Source organism: Panulirus ornatus, chromosome 10 (assembly GCF_036320965.1).
Source record: "Panulirus ornatus isolate Po-2019 chromosome 10, ASM3632096v1, whole genome shotgun sequence".
NCBI lineage: Eukaryota > Metazoa > Arthropoda > Malacostraca > Decapoda > Palinuridae > Panulirus > Panulirus ornatus.
Window position 1 is genome coordinate 60,330,220 of NC_092233.1, and position 19,140 is coordinate 60,349,359.

A 19,140-nucleotide genomic window follows, 5' to 3' on the forward strand; every position below is an offset into this window, starting at 1 on the left:
TTCTTCCGAAACGTTTGATAAGAACGTTTTGCACTGTTTCCTATTCCGAAACGTATGGTGAGAACGTTTTGCACTGTTTCCAATTCCGAAACGTTTGGCAATAACGTTTCATATAGTGCTTCCATATTCTCAAGTTTCGTGAGTTAGTTTTGCATACTGACTTGATAATTTAAACTTTTTTTATGAGAGCGTTTTACCCACACTTCATAGAACACATAATACCCTTCCAACAGCCAGGATTCGAACCCAGGACCTTTTGCGTTGTATTCGGGAACGCTAAGCGCAAAAGATCCTGGGTTCGAATCCTGGCTGTTGGAGGAAGGGCATTATGTGTTCTATGAAAGTGCGCGTTCATATGCACAATATATATATATATATATATATATATATATATATATATATATATATATATATATATATATATATATATATACAGCTAGATTCGACCAGTGATGGTGTGTTTGTGTTGGTGTTTCCCGTTGCCATGGATATAAATCCCATCGACCAGGACGTTACGACCCTTGAGCACGAAGTTACGACCCTTAAGCACGATGGTACGACCCATGAGCACGATGGTACGACCCTTGAGCACGATGGTGCGACCCTTGAGCACGACGGTGCGACCCTTGAGCACGATGGTGCGATCCTTGAGCACGACGGTACGACCCTTGAGCACGACGGTACGACCCTTGAGCACGATGGTGCGACCCTTGAGCACGATGGTACGACCATTGAGCACGACGGTACGACCATTGAGCACGACGGTACGACCCTTGAGCACGACGGTACGACCCTTGAGCACGACGGTACGACCCTTGAGCACGATGGTACGACCCTTGAGCACGATGGTACGACCCTTGAGCACGATGGTACGACCCTTGAGCACCAAGTTACGACCCTTGAGCACGATGGTACGACCCATGAGCACGACGGTACGACCCTTGAGCACGATGGTACGACCCTTGAGCACGACGGTACGACCCTTGAGCACGGTGGTATGGCCCTTGAGCACGGTGGTACGACCCTTGAGCACGACGGTACGACCCTTGAGCACGACGGTACGGCCCTTGAGCACGGTGGTACGACCCTTGAGCACGATGGTACGACCCTTGAGCACGACGGTACGACCCTTGAGCACGGTGGCACGGCCCTTGAGCACGACGTTACGACCCCTGAGCACGACGGTACAACCCTTGAGCACGACGGTACGACTCGGCGGTTTCACACATCATGCTGAAGGGTCGTACCGTGGTATAAGGTTAAGGTTTGATGGAAATGGGAGTAGATATGTGGATAGATGGATAGATAAATATATAGATATTTTAAGAACAATATAATTCATTGCTGTCATCCAACCAGCTTAAAAGGTTAAGTAATTACCACTTATTTTTTTTTTTTTAAGTTCTACGTTCGTAATAGTAGTGAATACTTGTACTTTTAAATGTTTCGTGTTAGTAATATATTTAATTTTTTAAATTTGTCAATTTTTTCTCTCTCTCTCTTTCAGAATTTGGATGGACGGGAAACTTCGGTAGAGCAAGGTAGGCCTGTGGTGAATACTGACTATGATAACTACCTTTAGTGCATTTATTGATATTTGAAATGATTAATATGTGTCATTGTGCCAAGGAGAGAGACATGTTTGTTTATCCTCTCTCTCTCTCTCTCTCTCTCTCTCTCTCTCTCTCTCTCTCTCTCTCTCTCTCTCTCTCTCTCTCTCTCTCTCTCTCCTTCTTCTTCTTCTTCTTCTTCTTCATAATGTTTCCATATTTATAGAAATCTTGTTTCATGCGAACTTACATAAACTCCTCACCGACCGAAACATATATATATATACAAAGTTCTTATGAACACCCACTTTCATAGAACATACCAACCTCCAGCAGCCAGGTTCGAACCTGGGACCCCTGCGTGGCAGGCGGGAGCGCTACCGCTAGGCTATGATCGCCCCTAAATAGGGAAATGACTATTCGAATACTATGTACTCGAATGCCCTTCGTCTGACGTTGGTGAGCAACGGGGTCTACACCGGTCATTTCCCATCAGGCTCACACAGCCAACAGATACGCAAGTCTCCCTCCCTTAGTTCATATCTATCCCTCTTCCCTCCCCCCTACGCAATTCTCCCCCCCTTTTTTATCCCCCCCAGTACGCAGGTGGCGTGGCCCACACTCGGTAGAATGAGGGAAAAAAAGAGGGTTGGGGGGGAAAGGAGGCGTAAAAAATTGCGTTAAAAAAAAACCCGTCTGTTAAGATAAGTCTGGAGCTGGTAGTTCGTTCCATAGCCCTGACTGAACACCTGGGCGCCATTACGATTGGCTGCCGGACTGACTGAACCAGTGTGGGTAGAGTAGAACGCCCCATACACCCACCCCACTTACACCCCGACACACCCCTGAGAGAGCAGTGACCTGTCACATGACCCTCCCTTGACCTTGGTCACGAATGACCTGAGGTTGTGACTCCCTCCTACGTCTCCTTCCCTCCCCCCCCACCCAAGACCTACCGTCTCGTCTCGCGAGACGTAACTCATCCGTCACGGATAAACTGATGTGATTTACGTCCCTTGTGAGACGTCAGTGGATGAAAAGTCCCCTCCCTGACTGACTGCTTGGCTGCTCGTGTATCTGTGGGGATGGGTCACTTGTGGTGATGGGGGTGTGTGGGGGTCGTCTAGCTGTTGAGGGGGGGTAGGTGAAGACGGTGTTCGAGGAGGAGGAGGAGGAGGAGGCGGAGGAGGGGGAGCCTCCGAGGCCTACGTGACTGAGAGGGAGAAGCGGAAGGAGGGAGAAGGGCGGGGAGGGAGATAGAGCTGCGTGCTGACGCGGTCGGATTCTTCTGCCAATCAGAAGGGCACTGGCGAGGAGGGAAGGGGAACAATAGGGCCTCCCAGCCGTAAAGTGTGGCCCTCAGGGGCGGTGAGGGAGGGGGAGGAGGCCCTCAGGGCGCCAGGGAGGGTAAGGAAAGGCCTGGAAGAAGGTGGCGAAGGAGGAGGCCCACATGTGAACCGCCCGATGGAGACGATACCGGACGAGAGGTGAGGCCCTCCCGGTGTTGACCAAGTGCTGGCTGGACCCAGACCGTCAGTAGACAGGTGAGGGCACAGTGCTATGTTAGACAGGTGAGGGCACAGTGCTGTGTTAGGCAGGTGAGGGCACATTGCTCTGTTAGACAGGTGAGGCCACAGTGCTATGTTAGGCAGGTGAGGGCACAGTGCTCTGTTAGACCGGTGAGGGCACAGTGCTCTGTTAGACCGGTGATGGCACAGTGCTGTGTTAGACAGGCGAGGACATAGTGCTATGTTAGATAGGGGATCAACAGACAGGTCAGGACAGAGTGCTATGTTGGACAGATGACTTTCGAAGGGAAGAGATAGTATGAAGAGTGGGTCACTGCTGTGTTACTGAGGTCTAACACAGCCTTAGCAGAGCTGAGGGAAGGAGGAGGGGGAGTAGAGGGGCGTTTCCGTCTCTCGCCAGTGTGTCACACTCGCCGGGTGTTGTATTCCTGATGTAGTGTGACACAGAAGTATGTCTGTGTCTCACATCTGCGTCAGGAAGCACCACAGACTGGCCGGTCTGTGGTGCTTCCCACGGAATCATCATATTGTCTCTCAGTCATCGCTGACGGCCAGTGGGGCCACCACGGGGCATGGCAGTGGGGGCCACCACGGGGGCGTGGCAGTGGGGGCCAATCACGGGGGCATGGCTTTGGGGGCCAATCAAGGGGCTTGGCAGTAGGGGCCACCACGGGGCATTGCACTGGGGCCACTATGGGACATGGCCATGGAGCCAGCCATGACGGGGGCATGGCAGTGGGGCCGTCACGGGGCATGGCAGTGGGGCCGTCACGGGGCATGGCAGTGGGGCCGTCACGGGGCATGGCAGTGGTGCCAATCGCGGGGCATGGCAGTGGTGCCAATCCCTGGGGGGGACCCAGCAGCAGTCAGCGAGCAACAGAGCGAGGAAACACTGGCTGGGAGAACGCGAGGCTGACGATCACTTTTTGTGGAGCATCGCCCGGGTGGAAGGTCGACTGATTACTGCCTCAGGCGAGGTGGAGGGGGACGACTGTCCTCAGGCAGGGGGAGGGGAGGGGGACGACTGTCCTCAGGCAGGGGGAGGGGAGGGGGACGACTGTCCTCAGGCAGGGGGAAATGTCCTCAGGGGGATGGGGACTATCCTCAGACAGGCAGGGGGGAGGGGAGGAGGACGACTCGCCTGAGGTAAAAGGGGGGGGTGGAGACCTATCCTCACGCGGGGGGGGGGGGGATTGTGGTTCTGCACCCCCACCTGAGAGGGGGAGGAAGAGGGGAGGGGGGGGACCATATCCAGTGGGCAGCTGCCTCCCTCCCCTCTCCTCCCTCCCTCCCCTCCCTCCCCTCCCTCCCCTCCCTCACAGTGGGAGACGCGTGCCAGACACCTGAACTATATTGAGGGAGATTGATGGAGGCTCCATCATGGGTGATGGACGAATGGTGATGAGGGAGCCAGGGCGAGGCGGACGTGGTGACGGGCTGGTGATGGTGAGGTTATTGTATAGTGATGGTGAGGTTATTGTATGGTGATGGTGAGGTTATTGTATAGTGATGGTGAGGTTATTGTATGGTGATGGTGAGGTTATTGTATAGTGATGGTGAGGTTATTGTATAGTGATGGTGAGGTTATTGTATAGTGACCATATATAGTGACATGGAGGAGGGGGAGAGAGGGGGGGGGATTTACAGCTCTGTACTGGACTTTCACCTTTATATATCCTTGTGTTAAAGCTCTTATGTACTGTAAGGGGAGGGGGGGGAGGATGTGGTGGTGGGGGGGCGGGGGTTCATCCGTGTTGGTGGGGGTGATGGGGTTACGAGTTGGGGGGGAAGGGGTTTGGGGATTCTCTCTCTCTCTCTCTCGTCACCAGAGAAGGTGAAGATGGCTAGTTAGTGAGTCAAATGACCTCGTTTGGCTGTAAAAAAAAAAAAACATAAGCTGGAGATAGAACACGAGGCAACCCCCCCCACCCCTCCTCCTCCTCCTCCCCTCCCCTCCCCTCCTCCCCTCCCCTCCCCTCCCCTCCCCTCCCCTCCGCCCATCAAACTGATTCTATTCTTCATGTTCAACGAGAGAGTCGCTTATTGATCACCATGGATCACCACATTTAGACCCTGCAAATGTCAGGTGGGATGAGTTTTTGTGTGAGGTTTTAGGGTTTTTTTTGTGTTAAACCTTTTGGGAGGGAGCGATATATTACCCTCTCCCCCTCCAAAGGAGAGGGTGGAGTTGGGGAGGAGGAGGGGGGAGGAGGAGGAGATGCATTATGTTATCTCCCTTGAGAGAGAGAGAGAGAGAGAGAGACAGAGAGAGAGAGAGAGAGAGAGAGAGATGGGGGGGGGGGCAGTCTGTTCTCTCTCCCTCCAAAAAGGGGAGGGGGGACAATATGTCATCCTCCCTCCAAAGGGAGGGAGCAATCTATTATCTCTCCCTCAAAAGGCAGGGAGCAGTTTGTTATCTCTCCCTTCAAAGGGAGGGAGACAATGTATTATCTCCCTCTATAGGAAGGAAGGGGGGAGGGAGACAACATGCCGTCCCTCCCAATAATAGGGAGGGGTCAGCTGTGTTACCTCCCTTCAAGGAAGGGGACACTATGCTGTCTCTCCCTCCAAGGGAGGAGGTGAATGTTGTCTTTTGGTAGGGTCATGGGTGAGTGTAAAAGGTTCTTTGGAGGGAGTCTTGGAGAGGCTGTATTTGTAGGTGGTATTGCGTAAGGTGGCCCAGTTTAGGTGAACCGGTCCAGGTGGCCCAGACGAGGTGAATCGGTCCAGGTGGACCAGAGTAGGTGAACCGGTCCAGGTGGACCAGAGTGGGTTAATCGGTCCAGATGGCCCAGAACAGGTGAACCGGTCCAGGTGGACCAGACCAAGTGAATCGGTCCAGGTGGCCCAGAGTAGGTGAATCGGTCCAGGTGGCCCAGAGCAGGGGAGGCGCTCCCAAGGTGACCTGGGAAGGGAAGGGAAGGGAGGGGAGGGGGGGGGGACGCGAGGGGGGAGGGGGGGGTAGGGGGTCGTCACCTTAGAATGGTTGGCTGGCTGTGGCTGACCTGGCACAGGTCGTCTGGAACAGGTCGCCCCTCCCCAGGTCACACGGGATGTGGGTCGCGTACCAGTGCTGATGGACCTGCACGGGTGGGTGAGAGAGAGAGAGAGAGAGAGAGAGAGAGGGAGAGGGAGAGAGAGAGAGGGAGAGAGAGGGAGAGAGAGAGTGACCATAAGGTTTGCGCTAGTAACTAGCGACGGTACAAGCGTCACAAACGCTTTAAACTAGCGTCGAAACTCAACTAGTGGCAGACTGTAAGCGTCACACCGCTGAACTAGTAAATTACCGCTGCGTAAATCGCCCGAACAGTGAGGCCAACGAGCGAGCTGGCCCTCCCGCCCACAACATTGACAGTAACGACCGTTAAACCCAGACAACTTCTGGCATTTAACTTGGAAACGACTTAACTAAACCTCCCGTTTGAAATTAATTGCCGACTGCTCTAATATGGAGACGAGATGCAGGAATAAGCAGGGTTTTATATATATATATATATTTTTTAAGCGCTTTAAGAATAATGGTCATTTTTTTTAAATGCTCCAAGAAAATGGCATTTTTTTAAATGCTCTTAAGAAAAATTATATCCTTCAAGAAAAATGGCATTGTTTTAGAATGCTCTTAAGAAAAATTATATCCTTTTTTTTTTAAATATTCCAAGAAAAAAAGGCATTTTTTCTTTAAACACTCTTGGAAAAATAACATCTTTTTCAAGTACTCTAAGAAAATGCCATCTGTTTCAAATCCTCTTAATAAAAATGGCATTTTTTTAATACTCTAAGAAAAATGGCATCTTTTTTAATACTCTAAGAAAAATGGCATTTTTCTTAAATACTCCTAGAAAAATGGCATCTTTTTAAACACTCTAAGGAAAATGGCATCTATTTTAAATCCTCTAAGAAAAATGGCATCTTTTTTAATACTCTAAGAGAAATGGCATCTTTTTTTAAATCCTCTAAGAATAATGGCATCTTTTTTGATACTAAGATAAATGGCATTTTCTTAATACTCTAAGAAAATGGCATTTTTTTTTAATACTCTAAGAAAATGGCATCTTTTTTAAATCCTCTAAGAAAAATGGCATCTGTTTTAATACTAAGATAAATGGCATTTTTTTTAATACTCTAAGAAAAATGGCCCAGTCCAAACTGACTGAACACTGGACTCGCCACACGGACCTGTAATGAGGATGTGATATGTTTGATTATTATACGTTAATTGACGTAAGGCCTTTAACGACCCTTAATGCCTCGAGCACAAAGGTACGCCCTCAGAGCATGACGGTACGACCTCAGAGCATGACGGTACGACCTCAGAGCACGACGGTGCGACCTCAGAGCACGACGGTACGACCTCAGCACAACAGCACGACCTCAGAGCACGGCGGTACGACCTCAGAGCATGACGATACGACCGCAGAGCATGACGGTACGACCTCAGAGCACGACGATACGACCTCAGAGCATGACGGTACGACCGCAGAGCATGACGGTACGACCTAGAGCACGACGATACGACCTCAGAGCATGACGATACGACCGCAGAGCATGACGGTACGACCTCAGAGCACGACGATACGACCTCAGAGCATGACGGTACGACCGCAGAGCATGACGGTACGACCTAGAGCACGACGATACGACCTCAGAGCATGACGATACCACCTCAGAGCACGACGATACGACCTCAGCACAACAGCACGACCTCAGAGCACGGCGGTACGACCTCAGAGCATGACGATACGACCTCAGAGCATGACGGTACGACTTCAGAGCATGACGGTACATCAGCACGACAGTGCGACCTCAGAGCACGACGGTACGACCTCAGAGCACGACGGTACGACCTCAGAGCACGACGGTACGACCTCAGAGCACGACGGTACGACCTCAGAGCACGACGTTACGACCTCAGAGCACGACGTTACGACCTCAGAGCACGACGGTACGACCTCAGAGCACGACGGTACGACCTCAGAGCACGACGATACGACCTCAACACGACGGTGCAACCCATTGAGGATTTAGAGAAAATGACGACGTGGCGTTTGAATTAAACAGACTTTTCTCATTTGGTTAATTGTTTCTTGGGATTGTTTAATTAATTAGACTACAGATATATATATATATATATATATATATATATATATATATATATATATATCAAAGCGCGTTCATATACACTTTATTCATATATATATATATATATATATATATATATATATATATATATATATATATATATATATATATATATATATTGATAATGTCTTATTTACCTTAATTGTTCCCCTTGTACGTCATAGGGTTTACTGGTTTAAACGCGTGTGGTCCGATATCCCACGTCGGTAAAGGTCTTTTCCTCGTTAATCTTGCGTTGGCGTGTGTTCCTTAGTGAGTTATCCGGACTCTCTCTCTCTCTCTCTCTCTCTCTCTCTCTCTCTCTCTCTCTCTCTCTCACACAGGGGCACACCGCGCTCCGCCCACAGCTCTCCCACAGCCAATCAGGTGTCTTCCTCTCCTACCCCCTCCCCCCTCCCCACCCCCTGAATTACCCCCTCCCCCCTCTCCCCCCCTTCCCGTCCACCTACCTACCCCCTCCCCCCTCTTCCCCCCTTCCCCATACAAGATCCCTCCCTCCTTTCCCTCCCCCCCACCCCCTCCCCTCCGACCGATAAACCCCCCCTTCCTACCACCCCCCCCATCCACCCCTCCCTCCCCCCTGACAGGGGGTGGGTGGGTGGGTGGGTTGGGGTGGGTTCGAGCTTGTCACTCTTGCCATTAACGAGCAAGGCACAATACTGAGTGGGGGGGGGGGGGGGGGTAGTCATTATCGCCGGCGTAAAGTGTCGGCGAAGAAACAAATTAGTGAGAGTCGCCATTTCCCGCGTGAGCGAGGTAGCGTTGAGAACAGAGGACTGAGCCCTTGGAGGGGATATCCTCACTTGGCCCCGCTCCACATCCCCCCTTCGTACATGACCGGGGTGTTGTCCATGTCGGATTTGTCTGTGTTTTTGTTTTCGTTTGTTCCATAGTGACCGATTGGGTTTGTTTGTTTGTTTGTTTGTTTTTTGCTTTTTGTGCCCCCAGTTTTAAGCTGGGGGGGGGGGGGGAGGAGGAAACTTGAAAGGGATACTCGCTGGGTGGGTGGGTGGGTGGGTCGTGTTTCCCCAATACTCTGTTCTCTTCGTTAGTGTGTGTGACACTTATTACGTTACCATTTTTAGGGGGGTGGGAGGTTGTGGGGGTTGTGGGGTGGGGGGGTAACACAGAGGCCGCGGACGTACTGCTGGGGCAGGGGGGGTGGGGAGTGGTAACCCGTTACTCACAGTTTGACTGGGTAAACAGCCGTTGTTGTGACTGCACGGGCATGGTAATCCGTTACTGGTATTTATGCTTGTGTTGCCACGTCCTGATCCAGGTTATATACTGGATGTTTTGTGTAGATACGTCTTGTGTTTGGAGATAAGAGTCTTATATATATATATATATATATATATATATATATATATATATATATATATATATATATATATATATATATATATATATATATATATATATCCTAGGGGTCTCTCTCTCTCTCTCTCTCTCTCTCTCTCTCTCTCTCTCTCTCTCTCTCTCTCTCTCTCTCTCTCTCTCTCTCTCTCCCCGCCCCCCCGACGCAACATTATTATTCTGGAGTTGGCATCAAGGCAGTTTAATTGGGGGGGGTTCGGGGGGATGTGGGGGGTGGTTGGCTAGTGTGTGGGGATTAGTGTGGTCGGTCAGGCAGTGTGTTAGCGTGAAGGCAGTGGTACCACTGGGATGATTGGAAGCTAAGAGTTTAGCTCCCCCGATGTAGTTCCAGTGGAGTTAGCTCTGGTTGGGGGGGGGGAGGGTGATGCTGTGGCAGCAGCAAGCTAAAGCTGGGCTTCTTGAGTTAGCTGGGGGTAATGATGAGGTTAGCTTTAGCTGGGGCCTTTTTTGTTTTTTGTGAAGTTTACGTAGATCGCATTGTATACTAAAGCTAAAGTTGAGTATTCCTGTATAGTAAACCCGACAGGTTTAGGTGTGGTTTACGGCCCCCCTTGTAAACCTTTCCCTTTGCGTCTATTCTGTGGTTGATGAGCAGTGATCTGTGGCGATGGTGTTTGTAGGGGTTGGGTGAGTCTCTGTCCCAAGTGGCTTCTGTGACTCATTATTATATCATCATCACCCTGGGGTTGATGAGTGATCCGTGGACCGTGTTCCTTCGTCGTTAGGAATATGGCGTCGGGTCGTTTTCTATGAACGGGTTCAAGGTCATGACTCTTCTTTCTTTTTCACTTCTTTTTTTTTTTTTTTTTTGCTTCCTACGCAGCGTCTCGACGCCAGAGCTCAGTCCTCGTCGTCCTCGTCCACATCGTCGTCCTCGTCGTCGCCCTTCGTCTGCTGGAGTCTCGGGCGAGGCTTCCGCGTTAAAATCTCTTCATTCTTTGCCAACGAGATAAAAGCCTCGTCCGGAGATCGGCGCCGTCTGCTAATTGGCCGAGGAGGAGTGTGGAGTGGGGGGGGGGGGGGGTTGTTCCCTCCCTTGAATGACGTCCTCCACAGCGGCCCTTCATATGAGGGAGGAAAGGGAAAGGGAAAGGGAAAGGGAAAGAAAAAAATAAAAAATAAAAAGAGATCATTCCCTGCGCTAATACAAGAGGCGAGGAGTGAAGAACGCGCGGGTTGGTGGTTGGGTTGGGGGGGAGGGGGGAGGAGGAAAAATAATTAGCCAGCCTGGCTAATTGGCGAGTATTGGCTGGAGAGTTTTGTCAGTGGTTATGTTTGTGTGAGGTGGTCAGGTGGGCCGGCGCAGCTCCCTGCCCCGGCGGCTGATTGGTGCGTCTTGAAGTGTGTGTGTGTGTGTGTGTGTGTGTGTGTTGGGGGGGGGGGGAGTTATTCCTTGCGTAGTTCGTCATGGTATACCTTGCATGGCAGTTCCCAGAATGACCCTCATTACCACTTGATCCAGAAAGAACCAATATATATATATATATATATATATATATATATATATATATATATATATATATATATATATATATTCCTATGAGTCCACGGGGAAAATGAAACTCGAAAAGTTCCCAAGTGCACTTTCGTGTAATAATCACATCATCAGTGCACGAAAGTGCACTTGGGAACTTCTCGTGTTTGATTTTCCCCGTGGACTCATAGGAATATCTTGATCACGCGCAAAATTGTGATCCTTTCCAATATATATATATATATATATATATATATATATATATATATATATATATATATATATATATATATATTTTCATCCTTTTTTACGTCTTATTCACCGGCGTAATTATGAGGGTCTTGTAAATCGTTTACGGTTGTTTACAAACTGCCTCTATAAAAGCTCTATTGACGAGGCAGCAGCCCCCCCAGATTGGGGGGTTCGGGGAGGATTGGGGGGGGGGGGAGAGATCTTTTTTAAGACAGGGGGGTGGAGGGAGAGAGTGAGTCAAGCCATTGAAGCCATGGCAACTGTGGGGGGGAGGGGAAAAATATTTATGCCATCATCATCCACTATTGCCACATCATGAATGGCACTGTGGCAAGATGCCGTGGCTCTGAGAGTGCCAGTTGCCATTGCAGTAGGGAGGAGGAGGAGGAGGACGGGGGCGGTAGTGCTGCGAGGGTGTGTGGAGGGGGAGAGGAGGAGGAGTTGAAGGGACGACCATTAGTGTCCCTCGGACGCACCATACAGTCAGGGGACATGGTCACTGGACGGAAAGGTAGGTAGGTAGGTAGGAGTCCCGGAGTCCCGGGACCATCCCGCTGGAGAGGAAGCCAAACATCGCCTGTCACCTTCGTCAGTAGAGATTTATATCAAGGGTGTCTTAGAAAAGGACCTACAGAGAGAGGGATGGTGTACCGAACCAGCCATGGCTTTGTGTCGCCGTCTAAGGGAAGGGCTGCTTGAGGCTTCTACCAACAGCTTGGTCGACCAACGGCCCACAACCCAGCTGCCGAGGAGCGCCCAGCCTGGGTGACTTGGTGGTGAAGAGCCCGAAGACTTCACTGGGTAGCCACCTGCAGTGCCCCTGGGGCCCAGTCTATATAACCAGGTGGTCTTGTATGAACCACAAGCTAAGGCTCTGGGAAGCGCGCAGGTGTGTGTGTGTGCGCGTGTGGTTAAGGACCAGCTGTCTGATATGGAGCCAGATGGTGCTCGTGTGGCCAAGAACCAGCTGGCTAAAGAGGTCAGGGAATATCTCTCTGGTCAAGTGGCTGGCTGGCTGGGTGGTGAATAATATCGAATATCAGAACGAAGGGAGACATGTGCACGAAGGCCCAACATCTGTTACCTGCTAGCCATGGTGTTGTGAGTGGCACGCACAGGAGACACGGGGCGCCCGCCGCGCCCTTCTGTCTGGTGGTCGGCGCTACTGTAGGTGCAGGAGGAGGGATTGTCCCCCCCCCAGGACACGCCGTATGCAAAATCAGGAGACCAGGAAGAGGAGCCAGATGGCGGAGGGGGGGGGCGGTGCAGAAGGACCCGACCGCCCCTTCCTAGTCATATAGCAAGAGATCGGAACACCCCATTGTGGGGCGTTACTCCCTTCCTCTGACGGGGAGAAGAAGGGGAGCATCATCAAGCAATCAGGGCCGGAGGCGAGATGATAGAAGTGACCTGTTTTGTTTTTTTTTTCATCAGAGAGACAGGATCTGCAGCAACGTGAATAAGAGAGAGAGAGAGAGAGAGAGAGAGAGAGAGAGAGAGAGAGAGAGAGAGAGAGAGAGAGAGAGAGTAATATAGAAAAAAAAAGGAGTTCGACTAGCAGAGAGGAGAGGGGGGGGACAGACGAGGCATTTAAAATGCTAATGAAATCGGAAATCCATTCCAGATATCATGTGATTACGTTCATAACTAGTTTTTCCCCCTCCTCTCTCTCTCTCTCTCTCTCTCTCTCTCTCTCTCTCTCTCTCTCTCTCTCTCTCTCTCTCTCACCAGTCATGAATATTAATCTCAGAGAGAGCGAGAGAGAGAGAGGAGGACAGTAAACCTGACGGGTCGTCTGATAAAAGAAGTGAAAGAAGAGGGAGGGAGTGAGGGGTTGGTTGGGACTTTGACAAGGGAATATCTCCAGACGCATTCCCTCGACCCCACCCCTTAGCGTGTGTGAGGGGAACGTCCCGGGACGAGTTGGATCTGTTCATCATTCATGGGGACCGTCTGTGACGGGGATGTGGTCTTCGGATGCTGGTTCAGGGACGCCTCTCAATCAGTGAGACATGCTAGGAATTGGAGACGGGTACTGTAAACGTCAGGGAGATCCGGGGACGTCCAGGGACAAGAGGTAAGTCTAGGGACTGTCTTGGGACAGGGATAAGTCCAAGGACACTTGAGGACTGGAGTAGGTCTGGAGACACTTGGATGGGGGGGAGGGGGGAGAGGACTCCAGAATGGCGTAGTTCTTCGGACTCTTCAGGGTGAGACAAACGTCCAGTGACGGTAGAGGACGACGGCCAAGTTCCCCACAGGCGGACACGTAGTCGAGGGACAGGCCAGAAAGCTAACATTCTGCACCGAAAATACGACTCCGAAAACGGAGAAGAAAATAAATGTTAAGGCTTAATGTTGGTGGCGACCAGCGCATTTCAGGAAGGGGGTGATGACTTCGACGAAGAGGAGGACCGGAATGTCGGGAAGACCAGGGCTCCTCCCTCCTGCTGTGACGCCTCCTGACGGAGAATGTCACCAGCAGGAGATGATTAGGGTAAATTTTTATCAAGGGGCGGCGGCGGGAGTAGTGAGGGGAGCTGTAGTAGTGGACTGCATATCAAAGGGGCACGACGCGACGGGTCGAGAGGAGGAGGATGTGGAGGAGGTTGAAGTCTCCCTCATAAGGGAGACACCAGAAAGGAAGGGAGGTGTGTGTGTGGGTTTTGGAAGGTTGTAGCGTACGGCGGAGGGTACCAGTCCCTCTCCCTGAACTCCCAGGGCTCAGCGCGTGACATGGGCTCCCTCCTCACATCTGTCGCCAGACCAACTGTGGGGTCCGCTGTTACGAGGAGGAGGAGGAGGAGGAAGGCCCCCGCCTCTCCCTCCCTCGCTGGGGTTCGACAAGATGCGTCGCCACAAAGACGTAGTAGATTCGACCCGCACGGAATGTGTGCCTCGTGTTACCGGTCGACCTTGTTAGAGAGAGAGAGAGAGAGAGAGAGAGACAGAGAGAGAGGAGCTGGAGGGTAGAGTCTGTCCTCTGCTGTTATGGGATTGAAGCGCGTAGTATGCGAATGACCCGGGTTTAGGGAATCGAATCATAGGTCGAGGGGGAGGAGCTGCGCCTCATGCGCAAGAGTGAGGTGACCAAGTGGGTTGGTGATGGTGGAGAGGTAGGGGGTAAAAGGGAAGGTATGATTCATGAGGTGAGGAGTGTATGTACCACTAGGACTTCGCTGGGCCCTGGGGATGGGCGGTGATCGCTCCTCATGAGTGACGAATACACTGTGGGAGAAATTATGAGTGGAGAAGAGTGTGTGGGGGGGAAAGGTTCATCTGAATTGGAAAGTCGTCTTGGAGGAACCCCTTATATTGCTTTTTTTTTTTTTATTGATGCATAAGAGAGGAGAAGGAAGATAAATGGAAGAGGAAGAAGATGTATAGATGAAGTGGAGTGAGGGAAGGTTATTGTAGAAAAAAAAAAGATGCCTTGTATAGGGATGTTGGTAGTGTGAGTGGGTGAGGGGAGAGAGTTTTACACTGGTGGGGGCCTATCTGTGTGTGTGTGTGTGTGTGTGTGTTACGAGGAGGGAGTTTTACACTCGTGTTGCCTCGTCTCTTACCCTTGTATATATGCACCATGTCTCTGCTTTATTGCGTATTCCATTTACATTTCATGAATGTATTTTTTTCATTCATTTTGAATCAGTTATGTAAGTTGTGGTCAGTAAAGATATCTGTCTCTCTGTCTGTCTGTCTGTCTTTTAACTGTTAACACACACACACACACACACACACACACACACACACACGCACACACACACACACACACACACACCCGAGGGAAGGAAGGTTGGTGGCCGATTTCCACGCCCCAAGGATTCGAACCCATGCGGTCCGACCGTGCTAACTCTAACCACCACACCACGGAGGGCCCCCTGGTACGCGACACTAGGCCTACAAGGGACACGTACTAGGCTGGGAGGTTATAGTCAGTCTCCCAAACCAGTAAGGCAGCTTAGGTTGATGGGGTTCGAACCAGCTGAGGGGGTTAGAGAGGTGCCATCGAAACTACCATAAGGTGTACTTATGGTTAGGTCGACCCGGGGGTGGGGGTGGGGGGGTATATACTGTAAGGGTGAGGGAAGGGAAGGGGGATGGTGGGAAGGGGGGGTCCTAAGTGTTACCCATTATTATTTTTATTATTATTATTATTATTATTATTATTATTATTATTATTATTATTATTATTATTATTATCAATATTATTATTATTATTATTATTATTTCTCTTATTATTATTATCATTATTATTATTATTATTATTATTATTATTATTATTATTATTATTATTACTAATATTATTATTGTTATCATTATTATTATTATACTATTATTATTATTATTATTGTTATTATTATTATTATTATTATTTCTCTTATTATTATTATCATTATTATTATTATTATTATTATTATTATTATTATTATTATTATTATTACTAATATTATTATTGTTATCATTATTATTATTATACTATTATTATTATTATTATTATTATTATTATTATTATTATTATTATTTTTATTATCATTATTATTATATTATTATTATTATTATTATTATTATTATTATTATTATTATTATTATTATTTATTAACATAATTATTATTGGTATTATTATTTTTATTATTATTATTATTATTATTATTATTATTATTATTATTATTATTGTTGTCATTAATATTATTATTATTATTATTATTATTATTATTATTATTATTATTATTATTATAAATCCATCTTTTAAGGAAGCATTTAATGCCACATTTTAATCCGTGGCCTTATTGTCAGGAGGCACAATACGTCACAAGAGTTGATAGGGATTATATTTTAACCTTAAGACGATATTACAACGGGGGCCCCGGGGGGCATCCTGTGCTGCCACGGTTGATTAATGACCCCGAGGGACATGCCTGCCTAGATTAATTTAAGATTATATTGATATTTTCACATGACGTGGGGGGCGGCGGAGGGCCGCGGGCCTCCAGCCCACCCAGGGCCCTGACGGAGATGGATATGTAAGGTGGAGTGGGCCGGGTAGGATGGGGTACTACAGTGAGGGAAGGGGGTATCTCTGGGGCAGGGGGTATTAGGGGGGGTCAGGGATGGGTCTTCTTAGGGGGGTGAGGGACGGGTCTTTTTAGGGGGGTGAGGGACGGGTCTTTTTAGGGGGGTGAGGGACGGGTCTTCTTCAGTCTGCTGGAGGAGGTGGGGGTACCAGTAGGTGAGGTACGTTCCCCAGGGTTTACGTTGAGGGCCCCCTGAGGTAAGTGGACGATGGCCCACGGGGGGCGAGGAGTCCACACGGGTTCCAGGAGGGGGAAAGGGAAGGGGGGTAAGTTGGGCCACACGGACCGTGTGATAAGAGGCCACATGTTGTGGCCCTGGGAACGGGCCCCCCCCCCTATACTGGGCCCCCCCTATACTGGGCCCCCCCCCCTCAAGGAGCAGGCTCTGGAAGCGGGCCCGTGGTGGAACCGCACTCCCCCCCGCCCCCCACCCGCCCCAGAGCCTTAGTATTGCATGCAAAATTCATGGGTGGAGGAAATATATGCTAACTGTATTCTGGGATTAACACGATGAAGAGGCTCCCACTCTCCCACCCCACCACCTCCCAAGGCCACTCCCTCCTCTCCCCCACCTCTCTCTCTCTCTCTCTCTCTCTCTCTCTCTCTCTCTCTCTCTCTCTCTCTCTCTCTCGCTGTGGTGGTGGTGGTGCGAGTTACAATTTTATGATTCATGCCAGGCAGGAGGGACGAAATGGAGAGTGACCAGACCGTAACTCATGGCATGGGAGAGGGAGGGAGAGGGGTGGAAGCAGATGGGGTTGTGACTAGGTTGTAACTTATGGCAGGGGGGGGGAAGAGAGCTGTTGTGAAGGGGGAGGGGGTTGTTGTTGTGATTAGGTTGTATCTCATGGGAGGGGAGAGAGAGAGAACTCTGGTGCGAGTTACCGGGTCGTAACTCACGGGAGGAGAGAGTGAATATACTCAGTAACTCACAAGCCAGATGAGTGCCACTCATGGGGAGGCAGGAGGTTATGAGGGAGTCTTTGGTGCTCTGTACATTGCCGCCACTCATTGTCATACTTGAGTGCCAGGTATGGTGCCACACAGACCCATGCTTGAGTGCCAGGTATGGTGCCACACAGACCCATGCTTGAGTGCCAGGTATGGTGCCACACAGACCCATACATGGGTGCCAGGTATGGTGCCACACAGACCCATGCTTGAGTGCCAGGTATGGTGCCACACAGACCCATGCTTGAGTGCCAGGTATGGTGCCACACAGACCCATACTTGAGTGCCAGGTATGGTGCCACACAGACCCATACTTGAGTGCCAGGTATGGTGCCACACAGACCCATGCTTGAGTGCCAGGTACGATGCCACAGAACCAGCCATCATTGCCATGTATTCCGTGATCTGGAACATTTAATATGAATTTTATATTATACCAGAATGGTTGACCATGATTATACACTTTTCCAAAATTTATCGTCTCCCTCTGAGCGGTGTAATTACTGTTAATTGCCTATTACTTCTTAATGGGATTCATCATTAGAATTTGTAGGATTTTACTCTCTCTCTCTCTCTCTCTCTCTCTCTCTCTCTCTCTCTCTCTCTCTCTCTCTCTCTCTCTCTCTCTGGGGTTTGAAAAATAGACCTTAGGATTTACTGCATTGTGGACCTGTTTGGTGGGGCGAGGGGGGGGCGGTTGAAGGGGGGTGGGGGGTGTTGCAGGTTTGTGTTGACTTGCAGGTTTTTTATGGGGGGGTTTAAGGGGCGTAAGGGGAGGGGGTGGTGCAGTTGTGGGGATGAGGAGGGGAAGGGGAGGCCCGATGTGCTGGTGTGGAGAGGAGGGGGTTGTGGGGGGAGAGAGAGCTTTGCAGGTGTGGGGCCCTGCGTAGTAGGAGGAGGAGGTGTGGAAGTGTGGGGTGGGGGGGACTGTGGGTCAGCAGGTGTAGGGCCCTGGGTAGGAGGAGGAGGAGGTTTGGGGGGACTGTGTGGGGGGACTGTGGGACGGGCTGGTCAGCAGGTGTGGGGCCAGGGGAGTAGAAGGAGGTGTGGGGGGACTGTGGGACGGGCTGGTCAGCAGGTGTGGGGCCAGGGGAGTAGAAGGAGGTGTGGGGGGACTGTGGGACGGGCTGGTCAGCAGGTGTGGAGCCTGGGTAGTATGAGGTGTCGGGGGACTGTGGGACGAGCTGTTCTGCTGGTGTGGGGACACAGCATGAGTGATCGTTAACAGGGAGACTTATTTTCTCTTCTTCCCTCTTTCTTCCAGAAATGATGAAGCCCTTGTCATTTTGGTCCCCCCCCCCCCCCCCCCCCCCCCCCCGAGACTTTCGACCTGTGTGATGAAGATTAAGAGAATTTAGTGACGGAAATTTGAGTGCCCCACTTAAGGTCGTGCTTCCGTCGTAGCGATGGAATTTGAGTGCCACTTAAAGGTGGTATTTAGGTGCCTCTTCTATTTTTTTTTTTATTATTATTAGTATTTCCAGGAGAGAGAGAGAGAGAGAGAGAGAGAGAGAGAGAGAGAGAGAGAGAGAGAGAGAGAGAGAGAGAGTGTTCCGTCGTCGCTTTCAAAAACACCCAGCGCGACATTCTGGCTTAATATAGTGCTCCGCTGTCACCAGTGCTTTAAGTTGTTTCTCCTTCAGAGTTCGGTCGGGGAAGTGTGCCTTACTGCTTGTTGTATGGTAGGCCCCTCACTGTAGACTCAAGTGGATCCAGTGCCCCTCACACAGCTGGCGTTCACTGTAGACTCAGGTGGATCCAGTGCCCCTCAAAGCTGGCGTTCACTGTAGACT

General features: G+C 50.1%; 1 protein-coding gene across 3 annotated transcripts in view; it reads left to right on the plus strand.

The window, feature by feature from the left end:
* The window catches only part of LOC139750997 (protein O-linked-mannose beta-1,2-N-acetylglucosaminyltransferase 1-like), a 444,536-nt gene that overhangs the window by 321,229 nt on the left and 104,167 nt on the right, over positions 1-19,140 (plus strand). For all 3 annotated transcript variants that reach the window (XM_071666033.1, XM_071666032.1, XM_071666035.1), the window contains one exon: positions 1,508-1,541. The gene's annotated coding sequence lies outside the window, so the exon portion shown is untranslated. The remainder of the gene's footprint in view (positions 1-1,507; positions 1,542-19,140) is intronic.